General features: G+C 28.7%; 1 long non-coding RNA gene across 1 annotated transcript; it reads left to right on the forward strand.

Annotated features, from left to right (window-relative positions):
• Positions 1-280: 280 nt before the first annotated feature.
• LOC121212399 (uncharacterized) lies at positions 281-1,019 on the forward strand. The gene is made up of 2 exons (XR_005907505.1): positions 281-400; positions 750-1,019. It is a non-coding gene; the product is annotated as an uncharacterized lncRNA (long non-coding RNA).
• Positions 1,020-14,401: the final 13,382 nt, after the last annotated feature.

A 14,401-nucleotide genomic window follows, 5' to 3' on the forward strand; every position in this document is an offset into this window, starting at 1 on the left:
AATAAGAAACAAATAACTATTAAAATCTTGATTAAAATTTCTAAATAAACACTTAAATATATATGGTGAAATAATTAATACTTATATTTTTTAAAACCTCACCTTACCACCAAATAAAGGAAAATAATAACTATAGGAATGTTAAAAAAATATTTCCAAATAAACACTAAATATATATGGTGAAATAATTAATACTGATATCTTTTAAAATCTTATCTTGCCAAATATAGGGAGATATTATTTCCAAAGCAACTATAAATCCGATAATAATTTTTTAGAAGCATTCACACAATTAAATACTTAGCAAAACACAAAATTAAACAAAAAATCATGAAGAAGTATATTGCCATTCCCATTCTTTGCACTCTTCTTTTGCTAGCTTTACTTTCTCCATCCAAAGGTATTTTTATTATTCTACAATTAAAAAATAATGAGATGAATTAATTATTCCACATTCTAGAATAAAAAGATAAGTATATTTATATTCAATATTTTAGAAATGAAATTGATCAACATAAATAAAACCAAAACAAATAAATTGTTCTTTTTTAGAGTGTTTGTGTTCATTGTCGTTATGTTGTTGATGTTATTAGGTGTTGTATTTTGTTTGTTTTTTGTTTCACTAACCCTTCTGTTAGTTCTCTTTTGGGATTTTAATAAAATATTACTTTGGGCGAGAAAAAAATAGATGATAAAATTTAATTGTTTTGTGATTTTGTTGATGAAATTTAGTGGAATATGCTTTGTAGGGGATCTTAAGTTTTGCCCAACAACAATGCAAATATCAGGACCATGTGGTCCCAATGGAGCTTTCGAATGTTTTGAAGCCATTAATGCAAAGTATGGAGCTTCCGCAATGGCGCAAAGGTGTTCTTGTAAAGATTTGTCTGCTAATGAACATCTCTGTCAATGTTATATTGTTTGTCAATAATTGTAATTTTCTTTGTCAATAATTGTAATTCTCTTTGAACCTCACTTACGAGTTACCATAATAAAATAAGTACTACAACTTTAAAATACTTTTACTCGGTTTTATCATCCAATGCCTTTTAACCAATATTTAAAAATAATTCACAAAAATATTGTATTAAATACAACAGTAAAATAAATAATAACAGAATTAAGCTATAAATATGACCTACTTTTAGAGTTTGTATTTATGACATTGATAATGTTTAAATTCATAAATTATCAGTGAATTAAATTAATAAATAATTTATAATATATAATTTAAATAAAAATGATTAAGCTATTCAACCAATTAATATTAAGTCGACCGGTTTAGTGTGACACCCCAAAATCTTGAGGGTTAATTAAAATAATTAATTAAGAAATGAATTAGGCTTGGTGATTAAGTAGTTAGTGCACCTCCTTGATGTCTTAGGTTTAAGCTACTCCTCTTATATTTTTGTCTTTTTAATTGCAAGAAATTAGTATAAAAACCACACTAAAATATATATTGTTAGGAGTAGAAACTAAACAAGAAATAGGCCTAGGCCTAACAGTTACACGCTTGCTTCTCCCCCCTTGCATACCTAAGTTCAAATAGCCCAAATTCCCCTCTGTTCCCTTTTATTTTTGGCAGTAAGGGTAAATTAACATGCAACCCCCTAAAGTTTGAAAACTCTAAGTATTTAGCCCTTTTTTCGAATTACATTTGAAGTCTTGCTTTCTTTTCCAAATCAGTTGTACATAGATTATTAATAGTTTAATAAACTAACCAATAATAACAAATATCCTCTCCTAGGATAGACGACCAATTTGATCAATTCTGAGGTGCAATAGTGTTTTCCAAGATAGATTTAAGGTCGAGGTACTATCAACTAAATTTAAAAAAGGCAGATGTCCCCAAAACCGCATTCAGGACCCGATATGGCCACTATGAATTCCTTGTAATTCCTTTTGATTTAACCAATGCTTCGGCCGCCTTCATGGACTTAATGAACTGAGTGTTCCTACCCTTCCTTGATCAGTTAGTCGTTACGTTCATCGACGACATCTTATTTTATTCTAAAACTGAAATCAACCATGACAAACACCTTAGGAAAATCTTCCAAAATATTCGAGAAAAGAAATTATATGCCAAACTAGGTAAATGAGTATTCTAACTTAAGGAAGTTATGTTTCTAGGACATGTGGTACCCGTAAAGGGTATCCGAGTAAATTTGAAAAAGATATAGGCTATCCTATCTGAAAAAGATATAGGCTATCCTAGAATGGAAACAACCCAAAAATGTTTCTGAAATTTGAAGTTTCATGGGTTTAGTTGGGTACTACCATATACTCGTTGAAGGGTTCTCCTTGATAGCCGCGCCACTAACTAAGTTGTTAAGGAAGAATGTCCCATTTAAGTGGAAGGATGATCAATAAGCAAGCTTTGATAAGCTAAAGGTTGTGTTAACCCAAGCTCCCATGTTAACGCAATGGTTCGCATGCAAAATACATTAGAGTTCACAACCATGCGAAACATTAATTTCAAGAACTTAAAAATATTTATAGGTTTGCAACACACTTAAGCACTTCGTATAACATTAAAACATAGCTCGTATACCTTAACAACATAAGGGGTCATAGATTAGCGAACAAACATAATCTCACGTATTATTATAGGCTCGCATAAAAACATGAGGTCGCACAAAAACATGTGTTTGCAAGATCCAACAGTTCACATGCATATAAATCAAACCTAAAAAAAAACACTATGGCTATCTAAACTCTTTAAAGGCTCATACACCCTAGTTTCACCAAGTAACAGACTTCACAAACAAAATAAACATGCATGCAAAATATTATCACATATAAGTAGGGTTCGCATAAAAACATGGGTTCGCAAAGCTAAGGATATTCATGTAATAAAACTAACATAATAGGGATACGCAAGTAAATATAACTTGTAATAACCAATGTTTCGCATGTAAATAATGCAACACTACAAGGACACACAATTAATTTAAGCAACATATAGGGATCGCTTGACAAAAAGCAACATGGATGAATATCATTAATTTATTATTTATTAAACAAAAGGCAAAATCCATAACATGGTTCGTAAAAATAAAATAACTTAACAACAGAGCATAATGTACTTTTATAATTAAGAAAATTATTTCATAATCAATTTAACACTATACCTATCGTACAACATAGCATAGACTTATCGCTCATTTCTTTGGTTCACCTGTATCAGTCAGGTGTCTTGCCAAATCATCGACCTCACCTATGCCATCCACAATCTACTTATCTGAGAAGTAAGGGACGAGTGGGTGAGTTCAAGGAGAACTCAATGAATAATTAGAAACCATTAGGTTATGTTTAGAAATAATATTTGAAGACAATATAAAAAAAGCTTAGTTAAAAAATGATTTGCATACTAGGTTCATAGGTGAGGATGTGAGACCCAATTCACATTTGAAAAACATATTTTAGCGAAACAATACTTACAAATCCATTCTTTTGAAAACTTGCTTTGAGAAGCGGGCTCGCATTAAAATCTTATGAGACCATATTTCTTTTTAAAATCAAATTTGAATTTGAGTTTATAATAGAGACGCAAGACTAGCTCACACATAATAGAAATCACAAACAGAGTCGACCTTAGTCACATGATTGGTTCGTCAAATAGAAGACTTGTCTCGTTGAATAAGTTAAATCCAACCTGCTCACAATAAGTACGTAGAATGAGACATATCACAAATCTCACAAAAGCCCATGCTCTCAATGAGCACGCAGAGTAAGGCTCACAAAAGCTCATGCTCTCAAAGAACACGCAGAGTGAGACTTAACATGGATGAGTACTCACACTATTGGTATACTATTTGGAAGGCTCACTAAGGAGCTCACTAAATAGAAAGCTCGTACTAAGGCAAACTAAATAGAGAGCTCACACAAAGTAGAGCCAAACAGAGAGCTCGCACAAAATGAACTTAGTAGAGAGCTTGCATAAAGTAGAGCCAAACAAAGAGCTCACACAAAGCGAACTTAACAGAAGCTTGCATAAATTTGTGCTTTAAAATAATCCAAAATTGTGTCTCGAAAATAGGTTTTCGTAGCTTCAAAAACAAAGTATTAGTGGTCTTTCAAAAATCTTACTTTTAAAACTTTTTTTTAAATCAGAGTTATTTTTAGAAATGTCATAACGAATTACCATATCCCGAACATGATCGAAATTATCTCAAACCGCTCACACTTTTGAAAACTTAGTAAAAAATATATCATAATGGAACTTGATCACTCACAAAAAACAAAAAACTTAAACGATTTTGGCTTTGCCTTTATCCCTGCTAGAAGAAGGTTTGGTTGGTTTACAACAAACAAATATATTACTAATAGAACATTCAGAATTCACACATACATGCGAACCTATATCTAAGAACAACCAACCTTAACAAGACAAGGACTTAACTAAATTACTACGAACAGAATTTCAAAATAGAAACTTGACGATAGAATATTCAGTGAAGATTTTCACTGAATCAAATGTCTTATTTATAGACCTAAGAGTCCTAGATACCTTTGGATACTTTATCTTATTTAGGAAAGACATTACTTACATGTAAAGTATTCCTAAATACACTAATTAACTTTTTCCTAATTAGAGCCTGAGTGTATCTTTGACCGTGAACCGGATTCGCACTTTGACTGGCGAACATAATTCGTAACTTACCTGGAGAACATAGACTGGCGAATCCCTAGATTGCCAACACATTAGTGAACTTTCTTCACAGTGAAACTAGTGATCCTCTTATCACTTCATTTGTTTTACACTGGTGCTCAGCAAACACCCTAGTTGAAACTTTATTGGTGAACACCTAATTTTCCTGAAACTTAGCGAACACCCAATTTGCTCCATTTTTGGCAATCCCAATTCACCGGAACACTGGTGAACATTACTCTACATGGCCAAAAACTTTCTGCCCCGATTTCGAATTGTGACAAAGAGCCTGAAGGGAAGATAAGATTAATTCAGGATAGACTGAAAATGGCTTCAAATAGGTAGAAGTTGTATACGGACTTAAAGAGAAAATACATTGAATACAATGTTGGAGATTAAACGTTCTTGAAAGTATCCCCATGGCAAAAATTTTTAAGGTTTGAACGAAAGGGCAAAGTAAGTCTTAAGTTCATTGGACCTTATAAAATCCTTAAGAGAGTCGATCCAATGGCGTATCAATTAGAATTACCTCCAGAGGAAGACCAAATTCATGACGTCTTCCATGTCTCCATGTTGAGACGATACCGATTTGATCATTCCCATATCGTCCCAATAGAAGAGATTGAAGTAAGATTGCATTTATCCTTTGAGGAGGAACCTGTACAAATTTTAGATCATGAGGTAAAGGTTCTTAGAAGGAATCAAATCCCTCTTGTGAAAGTTCTATGGCAGAACCATGGCATGAAAGAGGCTACATAGAAACCGAAAGAGATGTTCCGTCAATAATATCCTTATCTGTTCGAACCAGGTAAATTTCGAGGACAAAATTTCTTTAAGAATGAAGAGTTGTAACGCCCTACAATATATAGTTTAATTGAAATAATTAACCAAGAAATGAATTAGACTTGATGGTTAAGTATTTAGTGCACTTCCTAGAGGTCTTAGGTTTAAGTCACTCATCTCTCATTTCTTTTCTTTTTAGTTTCAACAAACTAGGATAAAAACCACACTAAAATATATATTGTTATAAGTAGAAAGTAAACAAAAAATAGGCCTAGGCCTAATAGTTATATGTTTGCTTCTCCCTCATTGCATACCCTAGTTCAAGCCATCTAAATCCCCATCTATTCTCTTTTATTTTCGGTAGCAAGGGTAAATTACCATGCAACACCTAAAGTTTGAAAACTCTAGGTATTTAGCCCTTTTCCTAATTACATTTAAAGTCTTGTTTTCTTTTCCAAACCAAACAAAATTGTGCTTTATTTTCCCTATTTCTTCACCCTTTTCTTTTTTATCTTCTTATTTGCATAATATTTTTTTCCATTGCTGGAATTATTTTTGCCTTCCGAATCAAAATCAATTCTGTACAAATCATATTTCCTATCGGTTTTCGATTTCACCATTGATAGCATCTATTTCTTTTTATCAAAGGTTCAGTAAGTACATTCGTTTCAATTTGTAAAACTCGTAAATTCCATAATAACACCGATCAAAGCTAATATTTTAATTTGATTATGAACTATTGCGATTCTTTTCAAAATCTTCCATTAATCTTGATTGACTCTTGATACCCAATGTTAACTCGTGTATAAATATCATTTGAAGGACCCGTTTTAGGTGCATCGGATCAGATTTAATCGTGAGGGGATGTTGTTTGAGCTTCCAGAGAAAGGTGTGTTTTCTTTTACAAGTGAATCAGGGTAAACAGTGTTTAGGAATAGAGCCATATAGTCTCCTACACAGGCATGTAGACCAAACAACGGCCATTTACACAGCCATGTGTCTTGGAAACCCTAGGCTAGTTCGAATTTCACACGACTAGGAACCCTTCACACAGTCGTGTCTCCCCTGTAGGTTAATTTTTACATTTTCCATACAACCAGGGTCTGTTACATGGCCATGTGACCCTGCTTTATAATATTTCCCATAATTTTATGATTTGTTTAGTTTAGTCCTTGAATAGCCTCTGAAGTGTTTTCAAAGTTTTATTTCTCTCAATTAAACATCTGATAATATGAGTACTGGAATTCATGATTTGAATGTATGAAGTATTATTATATATGCATGATATGTGAATAACATATGCATGTTGCATCTATCTTAAGGATTGTATGCTCAGCATGCCATATGTTACTGTTAAACCAAACACATGATAAAGCATGTCTCTTACTGTTGAATTGATTTATGATAAGCATATTAATTGCTACCATATTGAACTATTATAAACATATTAATTGTTATCTTATTGATCTGTTATAAGCATATTAAATGCTATCGAATTGATATGCTATAAGCATGTTACATTGCATTGCATGAGGTGGGAAGATATGTACGGAGAAAGATTGGCAGTTTATCTACAAATTTGTCGTGTATCCACAGCTAGAGGCAGATTCTATCTGCGGGATATTTGTTATGTTTTCACAGCCAGAGGAAAATTTTATCTGTGAGAGTTTTGTTGTACATCCACAGCTAGATGCAAAATCTATCTATGAGATTTTGTTTTCTATCCACAGTCATTGGCAGTTTATTTACAAACCATTGGTGGTTAAACCAAAACCCTGTGTGTAGGTGTTTGAAGTTCAGAGGAACTCCCACTGTGGTGTGTAGCAAAGTTGGGTAGGACCTTTATTTTGATATATTGAAATTGTATTGCCATACACAAACATGCGTATACAAAAACTGTGAACACTGAATTGATAATTATGGTGCTCACTCTATGTTTTGTTATTTAGTAGGTTTTATCGACTATTTGCACTAATTTTCTTGTGATGGAACTCACACTAAGCTTCATAGCTCACTCCCCTTTTTATTTTCATCTCTACAGATAACCACCAGGTTATGACGTGGACACGGCATTCGAAAGGTCTTGGCTCAGAATGTTTTTTATTCATTATTTAATTAAAGTATTTTAGGTTTATAATATGTATTATCAGTGATTCAGATATTGTACTATTTTATTATTGAACTGTGGCATGAGACTTGGGATTTGTTTTTTTTTTATATAGCACGCATGACATTTAATTTGATTTTAGGATATGTACATATGGATATAAATTAATTATGCATGAACTCCTATTTTTATTAAAACTAAATTAGATATCACTTTTTCCTCTACTAAAATTTAAATAAAGTTTGTGTAACGAATAAATAAAAAATTAACTAAGTTTTCTTCTAAGATAAAACGAATGGTTAAATTTGATTGTTTTGTAAAACTTCGAAAGTATTAGACCATTTCAGTGGTCGATGTAATCTCCCGAATTCGGACTTAACATCTAGACCGAGTTGCGAAGGTTACATTTATATTAGTTAAAATTTATAGAGATAAATTTTATCTTTTTGAAGTTTTTTTAAGTGTAAATATTTAAAAAATTAAATCACAATAATTAACAAAGAAAAACATCCATCATACTCTCACATAAAGTTAATGTCTTTCATGATGATCACTAATTTAAGAAGTTGAACGTAACCCACATAACAATGTTGTAATGATATAGCAATTTAGCAATAGCAATAGAAAAGGCCATTCGTGTTCATAGTTTTTTTTAAAGGTAACTTCATTAATTCATTCAATGAATGGAACCATACAATTCAGAGAGAAAAAAAATAACAAACACTCGACGTAGATGGTGAAGGACAAACTTCATCAACATAACAAAGGCTTTAGCCTCAACATTAATAGAATATTATGACACGTTGACAAATGGCTTTGTCACAATTCAAGCATGACATATCTGGAGTGATTTCAAGCACTTAATACGATAATGAGATCAACCCCGGATGGTCCAAAGTAGCGAGCCAAAATAGACAAAAGAATCGAGCAGTCACCAAACTAGAGAGGATGACAACAAATCATCCCTAAATAACTTGTAAAACTAAAATTACATTCATAAGAAAGACTAAAAAACATGCTATAAGAGCAAACAAAAACTTCTAAAACTGAAGACTTATTAAACAAAGGAAAAATAAATAAAAATATATATAAAACTTAAGACAACACGGGTCCAAATTGACACGTGAAATCATTTATTATTTTGAAATACTTTCAAACCAGAAACAAATTAAGAATTTGACGAAGAGTCACCCACTTTCCAAGAAAAACTACTGGTGGCCGGTGGAGTTTTAGCGAACAACAAACGCCGTCATCTGTCTATCACAACTTGTGAAGACAACAAAGATACCCACAAAATAGATCTGCAAACTGAAAAGAGAGAAGACATGTGTAGTAATAAGAAGAAAGAAAGAAAGAAAGAAAGGGTTTATGGGAGAGGAAAAATATGGGCAATAGCCAGCCCAAAAGCTGACACCACCGCTAAGCAAAACAAAAGATAAGAAGCAAACGGCTTAGAGAAAAAAAGAGAAATTTTTTTTAGGGTTTTTTCTTTCGTTCATGTTCATAGTTAAATGCTAAATGTTAAGCATGTTGTTTTAATAATATTTAGTGAATTTAATGTTTTAATAACTAAATTATTAATTTTTGTTCAACCAATTCGATTATCAATTCAAAAATAATTAAATAATAATTAAACTTTGAAAAAATATTTAAAATCTTATTAATGGATTTTTTTGTCTTGATTCTCAATTTTTTATCAAATAATAAATTTTTAATATATAAAATTGATTTACATTGGACCGTTTTCTGGCTATTTATCTATACTAGTTTTTTAATCTCATGTGCTGCACAGATTAAGTTGTATATATTAATTTTTATATTTTATATTTATCGGTTAACTTTTTTTTTTTACAAAATTTGTAACATTTTCAGTAATATCATGATTGAGAAAATAAAAAATAAAATAAATGTTTAATTTTAAAATTATGATAATATGTATTATCATGGATATCAATTAAGAAAAAAATTTAATATTTAAAATAATTTTAATTAATTACAATATTATTTAAAAATAATATTTATTTAAAAATATTTTAATATTATTCATTGCAAAGTTTATTTACCAATTCCTACTTATGATGTGTATTTATTTACTTAATTATAATTAATTATTTAAATTAAGTTAAATATTTTAAATTAATTCATATTATTTTAATAAAAAATCATTATTACAACATGTAATATTTTATATAAATGCCGTTACATTACATTTACAATATTGACTTACTATTTAAGTTTAACCTTATTACAATAAGATTTAATGAAAAATTGAACAAAATTTAAAAATTTTAAATGTCCAAAAATAAGAATTAAAAAATATTTAACAAATTAATAATATTTTTTCAATGTAATTATATATATAAGATAAAAAAAAGATATGGAGAACAATTAAAGATAAAAGTTTGTTGACTAAATTTATTAATGTAATTGAAAGCTAATTTGGAAGACAACAGACAATAAGTCTATTGAGTAATTTTAAGTGTGTCCCATTAAAGGAAATATTCAAGTATTTATACATATTATCACTGTTCATAACTTAACCCCATTATTCATAGGATTGACACTCTGAGTAGGCCTCGAGTATGTTGGACATGTGTATCATTCCAAGTTGCATGTTGGAGTTTGCGGTCCCTTCCATGTGAACTCCTTAGATGTATGCGAGCTAGGACCGCAAACTCCCTTCAACTCTTGCAAGCTAATACCACAAGCTCTCCAACTGTCCTCTCGTTGTACGTCTTGTGTGCATCCATTTAGTAGGGTTTGGCCGGGTCATAGGTCGGCTACCCAAAGATTATCTAGGTCTGGGGCTGGTGACTACTATTGTATGACAAAGTCATAAAACATAATAATTTAATGTAACATAATTGTTAGATTACGACATTTTAAGCTCTTTCATAAGATAAAAGTTTCGTTTAGTCTGGTTTATACACTTGTATGAACATTGTACATATTCTTTACGATAGAAATTGAGTAGGGTTTTGTGTCAACAATATTCAAGCTCAATTTGGTTGTATTTGTAACTTCCATTTTGTAGTATGAATTTTAAAAAGCTATTCCATTACCGCGACAAACACACATTAATATAATTTTTTCATGCAATTGTTGTTTTTTTTCATATTTGACCATAGTCTTGCATTATCAATAAAACAAAGTAGAATAAATATAATAAGAATGTGGTGAATTTACAATAGAAGTAAAATAACCACCTTTAAATAATGCATATTGAACACAAAAGGAATTAAATGACTCAAAATAATAAGGTAAAAATATGAATTGAGCAAGTTAAAATTATATTTTGAATATTATAAGTTATAGATCCATGTTTTATTAGATCAAGTTATATTTTAATTATTGACTCAAATGTAATTTAGTTAAACGGAATTTATGGAAATATGAATTATAAAAATAATATATTTTTTAAATGTTGAGGGTGAAAGAAAAGTGACAAAATAGATAAGTGTTCTTTTTTTAAAATTAGTTATGTAATACACCCCTTCTTAATTTAATATTATGATTGGATTATGTGTAAAACATGTAGAAGATGAATAATTTATTTTTATATGGTATTGAATTGATTCAAAAGATAATTTAATAATTTAGTTAGAAATTTTAAATAATAAAAGTTCATAAAATTTACTTGTTTACAACGAAATTATCAAAAAAGAAAGAAAGAAATTGTAGTATAAATACAAATTTTGTTGCATAATAAAATTTTTAATAATATGAAAATGTTATATATAAAAATCATATAATAGCATTAATTAATTTATATTGTACAGACATTGAATGCAATTTAATGGGTATGTATTTCTTTAACCACATGCTACTTAAAATATATGTTATTAATTTATTAAAATGCCTAAAAGAGTGATAAAAAATTATCAGTATATCGAAATTTTCATGTTTGCACTCAAATTCTATGATAATTTTTTATCTTCTGCGATGTATTAATTTCTTAATTTATTATTTTTAAATATATTTGAAATTTGTAATGTTTGAAAAATAATATGTTAAAAATTGTAACCAAAATCATATATTTCAGCACTGCACCACACTTATTGTTAAATATAAATGAGTCAATATTTTATAATCCTTTTTTAAAATATTAATATGCTCCCCTGATAGCAACAAGTGCATCCTTGCCGGCACGAATTGGACAGACATCTGCTTCTAAGGAAAGTAATCTTTGGTTCATCTCCTCTAACCTAGGTCCAGCCTTTTCAAGAGCAAATATTAAGGTTCTCGATTTCTCTAAGCTAAGCTTCAGTGACTTTCTAGCAGCTATCAAATTATCTATATAAAAATTGTTCTTGCAGTCGTTTCCAAATGCAGATTGGTCATCTCAATCCTCGAAGAAAAATCCTAATCAAGGATTGCTTGCAACTTCTTTTTCTTCTTTTTTTTTTCCTGTCGTTGTGCTCTTCTTTTCTCTTTTCTGATGGTGATTTTTCAAAACTCAACTATTGTTTCTTTTTAAACACGAGATTATATGGGTTTTAGGATAAATTTTTGTATTCTATTTTCATAAAAAAAATATATTTTCATCCCATCTAGGCATTTAAATTGGCATTTAAAACTCATTTAGACAGCTACATAGAACTACCATTAGAGAGGTAATAGAGCTTAATAGTAAAGTAACCACTTCATAACAAAATGATAACGTAAGCGACTAAAATATAACATTTCAAATATATATAATAAAAATATAAGTTAAAGAAAAAATAATTATTTTTATAGTTTATCTTTTTATTTTTTATTTTTTAATATGGTTAAAAGTTACGAAATCCTATAAATTTCAATGTAACCTTCGGTTTTGAATTTTAATTATGCACAAAAATGAGGACATTTACAATGCAATATGTTTATGTTTGGTTTAAACAAAATGGAAATATTTATGTAATTGCCTCTTTTGTATTTAATTCTATATAAAATTGAAGAAAATAAATCGTGCGGTAAAACTATGTGTATTAATAGATTAAAAAATTAAATAAATTGTACTGTTAAAATAGAAAACACTTTATAAGTGAAGGCCGTGAAAATTATGTGGGTCCGTTGAGCTTATGTGTCAAATCACCAATAATGCCACTTTTCAATCAGAGAAGTGGTCTAAAATTGAAAATTTTCATGTTAAAAACTTAGCTATAATATATGTATATATATATATATTAGACACCTATATATAAAAGAACCTTCACGTTTTGAAACGTGCCCAATCATTCATGATTTTTTTATATTATGTTAAGAATAGTTAAATTATAGTTATGCTCTCTATTTTTTAGGTTATAATTTTGCCTTTCTTTTTTTTTATTTGACTAAAATGGTTAAATTTTAGTTTTGGTCTCTTTAATATATTTAAATTTGATATTTAATCTCTATATTTTAATTTTTAATTTAAATCAATTCTTACATTTTTATAATATTATTAATTAGTGTAAATAATTAATACTTATATGTAAAAAGAAGGTTTCTTCCTTCTTACATGTGGCGCATCAAACTATGTTCTCTTTATTATTATTATTATTATTATTTACTAAAATGGTTAAATTTTAATTTGGTCTCTCTGATATATTTAAATTTGAGATTTATTCCATATACTTTAATTTTTAATATCATTTGGTCCATCTATTTTTATAATATTATTAATTAATCCAAATAGCTAATATTATTAACTTTTTATTAAAACATTACATGGTAATATATAATTTCAATATTGAATCTTAGAGAATAGAGATTGAAATGTAGTTTCCTATTTTTTATAGGTTCGTGTCGTTCTTTTTTTACATCATAAGATAATGGTCAAATTTCAATTTTGGCCTCTAAATTATGCTGAAATTTAAGATTTAATTTATATACTTTAATTTTTGACATAATTTAATACGTCTACTTTCATAATGTAATTAGCTAGTCCAAATAGTTTATATTGTTAACTATTTCATTTAAAATGCTAACACCATTTTTTTTAAATAGTATAATTCCAATAGTAAAACAAATTTCTATCATGATGATTCGAACAAGAGCTTTCAAGAAAAAAATCTAATAAGTATTTTCAACGTTATTTTTATATGACTATCAAGTGATTTTTTTTAATTTCAAAATGTTACATCAGATAATATAATAGAACAATTTCAACAATGGTAACAACTAGACCTAAATTTTTAAATTCAAAAAAATAGAGGATTATAAAAGTACGGAGACTAAATTTCAAATTAATGTACGAAGTGTATAGAGAATTTAGAGCATATTTTAACCTTTAAATTTACTCTATAATTTGATACAAATAAATAATTAACGCAACGCGAAACATGAGGTAACAACTATACTAATTAAAGAATTATTTTCTATGTACATTAATATATATATACATTAAAGAAATTGTAAGTGATTGTCGAACTTCATTTTACATATACTTCTGTAATAATTATATATATTTATATTTCAAAAAAAAATTCATGTTTTAAAATAAATCTCAATTTTATTACTTAAATTATTATAATCATTTTAAAATAGATTTAAGCTAAAGGTACTCATAAGTCGGGTTAGGCCCATGTAACGTATCTAGATAAATTTTTGAAGTCTAGACTCGACCTAAAATATGGGTTTGTTTTTTTGTTCAAGCTCGACTCAATTTAATAAAGGTAAACTCAGGCCAAACCCACCCCCGACCCTTCCATATTTGATTTCTCTAAAATTAGCTTTTATTTAAAACTATTTTTTTAAAAAATATAATACATTAAATGTACAAAAAAAGTTAAAATAAAAATTTTCTAACACATTTAAAATACATTAAAACATATTTACATTAAAAAAACACTACCATAAATATAATAAATATTTTATTGTATTAAATATAATTTTTTAAA

The sequence above is a fragment of the Gossypium hirsutum genome, chromosome A13 (genome assembly GCF_007990345.1).
Source record: "Gossypium hirsutum isolate 1008001.06 chromosome A13, Gossypium_hirsutum_v2.1, whole genome shotgun sequence".
NCBI classification, from domain to species: Eukaryota; Viridiplantae; Streptophyta; class Magnoliopsida; order Malvales; family Malvaceae; genus Gossypium; species Gossypium hirsutum.